Here is a 6,345-nt window from a genome sequence, read left to right as displayed (position 1 = left end):
TATTTTATTTTAGGCAAGGCAACCCTTGGTTGACCTCACAGATTGCAAGGACCTTGTCAATGTACAATCTCTTATTTTTTATTTTTTACACCTATAGCATCTGGTCTTCCTAGGTGGTCTCCCATCCAAGTACTAAGCAGGCCCGACCCTGCTTAGCTTTTGAGATCAGACGAGATTGGGAATGTTCAGGGTGGCATGGCTGTAAAACATCTTTAATGGACAGTATATTCTGAAAAAATACACAAATCTTTTCCTTATCTTGACCGTTATGTTAAAAAATTATTCCTTGATAACAGTGTTTTGCACCAAAACCGTGTTTTATAAACTGATGACATTTCTCCTAAAACATAAATAAACTATCTTCTTCAGGTGTTGCCAGAAATAATGTGGAAAAACGCAACATTAAAAGAGATTTTCTGAGCAAGGTTTATCAAGTGTCAGCTACAGAATCATTCTTTAGATATTTTGATAGTCGTGTCATCAATGAACATTTGTTGAATGAAGATTTTTATTGAGTGAGATTTTTATGAACCAGGCCCATTGCTAAGTACTTTATAAACATTATGTTATTACAATCATACGACAATCCTATGATATGTTATTATTACTGGTAACAAAACTGAGACCCAGAGAGAAGAGTGACTTGCCCAAAGTGGTGGTCCTTGTGAGTAGTTGAGATGGGAATCCAAACCATAGAGTTGGTATCCACATTAACCACTATCCTGCTTTCCCTAATGAGGTAATAAGTAACATGAAAGAGGCAGGTACACATTTTCTAATGAACCTCAGAATCCATGTTGAAGGGTCAAATTTGTTTTTTATTTCTAAAAGTTACCTTATTTTTTAGTATTTTATGAAAGCATTGTTTCTGGGTAAATATGGCACATCATCTCATTTTCTTAAATACCATTACAATTGCTTAAGAATCCGTTCTCTTTGTTATAAAGGTTTATGTTTTAAACATCTAAAACTGTTAAAGATATTAAAGTATGGGGCAACTAAAATTAGAACCGATAGGTAGAAGTTGCAGGAAGAAAACATTTAATGTTCCAAACTACTTGAAAATGCTATGATCTGCTTTAGAATAAGCTACTCATGGTGGGAAATATTCCAGAAAAGACTTGGTAGCCTCTCAGAAAGAATGCTGCAGATCAGAAGGTATTAAACAACAATTAGATGGCCTCCCTCCCAGCCTAGAGAGTCCATGGGAATCCAACAGTTGGGTTTACAGCTGTAGTTTGGAGTCATTTTGTAAAAGAAAGGCTCTTACCTGTTCAAAAGTCATGGTCTGTGTGAAAATTAGATAGAGCAATCTAGTCATCTGACACTTATTTTCCTCTAGCAGTCTCCTATGTAGTGGATATTTAATAAATACCTATTGCTATATTGCTCTTAGCTTATACAATTACAAAAAGACCATATAGTCTTTGAAAATAGCTGTTAAAGATTTTTTATTCTTCGTGCTCAGATTAAATAAGCCACCGGGCTTTAAGAAACCGCAGTTACAATAGCTAGGACAATCTGATATCATAATCATAACTTTATATTATTCTCTGCATCCTTAATCTTGCATTTTCCAACAAATATAGCAGTGGTTACTTCCTATAATATTAGAAGATTAGTTGCTGATGTTTAATCAGTGAAAGGATCATAATTAATCAAAGTGCCCATTTTGAAGAACTTGCCAGTGGTCAGGAAGACTTTTCTGCCTTCTGATAAATCTTATCTTGGAAAGCTGCAATAAGCAGATTAAATAAATTGGGCTTTCTTGATTCAAAATGTAATTTCAAAACTTTAATTACAAGTTTTCCAGAATTCTAAACTAGGACATATATATTCTATTCTCTATTTCAAGAACATATAATCAGTTTTTGAAGCCAAGAAAAAAAATATTTTTGAAGGAAAAAAAGTCCAAACCAAAACTTGGCAACAGTTTTAAATTCATTCAACACGAAGAACTATTTTAAAATCACTCTCCCCCTAGTCATGCAAATAAAAAATAAACTGTATTCAGACAAGTTCTTGATATACTGAGCATTCCCATCATTGTACTTATATGTATCCATAAATGTCCATATTCACTATTATCTGAAGATCCACAGAAGAAAGTCACCTAGAAGGGATCATGATAAGTCAATTAGGAGGCCGGAAAGTTCATCCTAAGAAACCCCAAACTGAGTCTATCAGATCTGAGTTAGAATCTTAGCTCTACTTCTTAGCAGTCGTGTAATCTCTATCTGCAAAATGTTGCTAATAAATGTAGCTACTGCAATCTGGTTAAGTGGATAAATTAAAGTTTGCAAAGCCTTCAGCACAATGCTTGGCACATGGAAAATGCCCTCAAATATTAAATAGTCCTTCATCACGTACTGTAAGCACCCTTCATCTATCTATCAAGAATTACAAAAATACAAAAAGACATTGATTGACTTACATCCTTGCCAAAGAAACTGACACCACGCAAACTTTCCCCCTTTTTGCATTTTCTACCTGTCATCTGATACTTCAGTTCATTTTCTCCCACTTCCATATAGATTTTTTTCACCTGGCCAAGTCCAGAAGGGAGTCTATGGTGGGCCTTAAGGAAGATAAATGCTCAATCTCTCTTCCTGCTTTTTATTATATCTCTGTCCCAACTCAGTCTATAATGATGGATACATGCCATTATACATTTGTCCAAACACATAGTATGCATAACACCAAGAGCGAACCATAAGATAAACTATGGACTCTGGGTGGTAATTATTAACTAATGTACCATTCTGGAGATATTGATAATAGGGGAGCTTGTGCATGTGTCATATGCAGGAGGTACATGAGAAATCTCTATACCTTTCTCTCAATTTCTGTACCTTTCTTAAACTGCTCTTTAAAAGTTTTAAAAAGTAAAGCATTAATAAAATTAAAACAAAAAACAAAAAACACTCTGACTTTGAAAACTTGACATATTTGAGGGGAAAAATTTATCCATATTTTGAGTCAATCCAGAGCCTAAACTGTAAATTTGACCTTTTTCACAAGATCTAAGTGAGAAAAGATGTTGGAAGAGAGTCTTCCCATATACACAAGAGAGTTGTTCCCCGCCCTGTGCGGTGTACATGTACTAGTTCTCCCTTCTGCAACATCCTTTCCCATCTCTTGTTGAAACTGCTTCCTGTGCATCAAAAGGCATCTCAGATATTGCTGCAGCCATAGAATCTTTCCTTTTCTACTTGATTATCTTCGATACATGTCTGTTCAGTGCACTGCGTACAGTTATTTGTCCACACCCCTCTCCCCCAGCAACTCCCATGGGCTGCCATTGTATCAATGGCACCTAGCACAGTGCATCAATGGCACCTAGCACAGTGCCCAGCATAAATTGGATTTTGATAAATGTTGAACTGTAGCACTGCCCCACTGGAGGACAGGAGTTAAGGGGGCAGATTTACAGCTAGACTGTCTCATTGAATCCAGACTTGCCCCTTCTTAATCGAGGGTCCTTGGGTAGTTACTCAAACACTAAATGCCTTAGTTTCCTCATCTATAAATAGAAAATTATATCTATCTCATAGAGATTGTGTGAGAATTAAATAAATCAGTGAATGGAAAGTCCTCAGGTCAGTGCCTCTCGCATAATTAGTGTTCAGTGAATGCCAGGTGTTATGATGATTCCTGTTATCATTGTTACAGCACTTTGTCTATGTATCTGTCACATCACCACCCAGGAACATCCCGGAAAAAAAAATGTTTTTATTAGTGAGGCTTGGAACGTAACCAATATAGAAAGAATTCTGGAGAGAAAAAAGTATACACACACACTCCCAATTAAAAAAATATAGATAAAAATATTTTAGAACTCCGTCTGTTCATGTGTTGGAGATGGCTGATTTGATAAAAGTCTAAAGAAACATTTAAGTGTTGACATCATACTATTAGACACCTTTTGATTGGGTATCAAGTTTATTAATAATCCCTGTAGAACATATGTTCTATAGATGGGTTATATGTGCAACAAGAAAATTGATTGGAGTCTAGGAATCACCACCTCACATGCCAAATGCCTAATTCAGTGCCCAGGGCTCACTCTCAGAGCTTTTCAAGAGATGGGTGACATATAGACCAAACAGCTGTTAAGCAGAGCCCTTTTCTCTTCCTCTAGCTGTCTTCCTACCCCTGCCTTCCTTCTCATCACACACACACACACACACACACACACACGCGCGCGCGCGCGCGCGCGCGCGCGTAGTGGCTCCCAGTTTAAGAATTTAAACTATTAGGTGGGTGGGAAGTTTTTCAGTGCTCTTGTGAGTAAATGAATGGATGGGTAGGTGTGAACGCTGTTCAGTTGAGGTGGTAATGGCCTATATCACTATTCTCCCACCGAAAGACTCATAAATATACCAAAAAGGTCTTATACAATAGTTAATTCCTAGAATTACTTCTACATTCACAACCCTGGTTCACTCCATTATTTTTTCCCTGCGGCATGCTGAATGCTGCTTACAAAAATTTCTTTATGCATCAGATTTTAAGTCTTTCTAGATTGTTGTCAATTCACAACTGCTGTTCAGAAAAAAAAGAAAAAAAATCTGTTCTTATATACACAAAATCTCTTTTTAAGCTTCTTCAAGTCAATGGACCATATCCAACTTCTAATCGATGTCTAAGTTTCTCCTTACTTTCCACACTGCTATCACTGAGTTCAGAGGGATCTTGGACAATTGCGAGAGAACAATCAAAGTTATAACAAATATATCTCTTACTAAAAAAAATGAACTTCCGCTCAGAGTTGAACACTGAGGAACAGTTGCTGTTATATACTTAATCAGATGACTAGAATTCAAGTAATTTCTACATAATAGCAACCTTTTGACCATTGACAGATGATGTGAAAACCTAGCACTGTATGATCTTGCTTATTCTTAATTAAGATATATATTTCTTCAACATGATAAGAATCTTCATGGTGCCTTTTCTATTTTAGTTTTTAATTCCTTCAAAGTATAACATTAAGTTTGTTTCTATTCTAAAATGTTTGTGAACATATATTTATTTCACTGTTAATTTAATCAATTTGAGTAGGTAATTTCTTTCCTGCATAAGGGTTCAAGTAGAAGATGGGAAATTGCTGATCCATCAAGCCTTAAACATTAAACATCTGTCAACCAGAAAAAAACTGCATCTAAGGTGAGCTGAGATGAAGAAGAGAAGAAACTAATTTGTTGATTGTCTCTCCTGCTGTTGTTTTTCTTCTCCAGAGACTATTTCCCACTAAAGTCCATCTACTCTTCATTTTTACACAATATTCAAAATGCCTCAACATTTTCTAACTCCTATTGAGTCTACTAAACAGGATAATGATAATGAATAGTATCTTCACATGTAGAGAAGAGGCAGTTTAACAAAATGCTCATATAGTACTTGGGTTTGAATCCTAGCTCTGCCACTTTTAGATGTAAGATGTTGAACAAGTTTCTTAACTCTGTGCTTCAGTTTGCTCAGCTATAACAAGGACATAATAAAAGAGCCTACCTCATAGGGTTATTGTGAGGATTAGATGAATTAACACATGGAGGTACCTGTTATATAGTAAATGCTCAAAAAGTTATGTAAAGATAAAAATATATATATTTCTGTAGAGTATCCATTTTGTCTCTCGTCTTTTGTATTGTCGTGAATGTAAACACTGGAAGGTGGTCATATAGTCAGTCACAACGGGTATCAGGAAAAGCACTCAAACCTAATTATTCTCACTCACATTTCTTTCCACTGCATGACGCCATGAGATCTTAAAAGACAAAAGGCCATATTTTTTGGATGTGTGTGTGTGTGTGTGTGTGTGTGTAAAAATACACATTCAGTACTATGTCAACATTTGTCAAATTATTAATAAGACTAGTAATACCTCACTCAATCAACTGTTGGTTGATCATATCTTTATTACATCATTATCAAAGCTACTACCCTTTCTTATTCTAGACATCTAAAGTGAAGGTACCAAAACTATTCACACTGAGAAAGCCAAGGATTGGAAATATTAAGTTACATATGTAACATCACATACTTGGTAGTAGAGCCATGGTTAAAACCCAGTACACTTAATTCTAAATTACATAAACCCCTTCCCAAAGGACTCTACGTGATAATGGAGAACATGACTGCAGAGCTCTGTGTTATTCTTGCCTGTCAAATATCCATTTCCATTTCTTCTGGTAACAGTTTCTCAGATTTTGATTTGGGAAACAACCCCTCTCCCACTAGATACATTATTAGCAGAAATACTTTACAAGGAACCCTCATGATTCTCCTCTCTCCTGAGCAATGGATGGAGACATGACCCAAGGTAGGCAAATCATTCACTCT

The 6,345-nt window shown here is 35.9% G+C and overlaps 1 protein-coding gene and 1 pseudogene across 4 annotated transcripts in view; both read right to left on the bottom strand.

The window, feature by feature from the left end:
- GRM7 (glutamate metabotropic receptor 7) overlaps positions 1-6,345 on the bottom strand; it is a 769,756-nt gene that overhangs the window by 440,208 nt on the left and 323,203 nt on the right. The gene's annotated exons all lie outside the window — the stretch shown is intronic.
- LOC112484447 lies at positions 89-207 on the bottom strand (annotated as a pseudogene).

The sequence above is a fragment of the Pteropus alecto genome, unplaced genomic scaffold, assembly GCF_000325575.1.
Source record: "Pteropus alecto unplaced genomic scaffold, ASM32557v1 scaffold75, whole genome shotgun sequence".
NCBI classification, from domain to species: Eukaryota; Metazoa; Chordata; class Mammalia; order Chiroptera; family Pteropodidae; genus Pteropus; species Pteropus alecto.
Note: the sequence above shows the minus strand (reverse complement) of the source record. Positions and strands in the feature narration are given on the sequence as shown.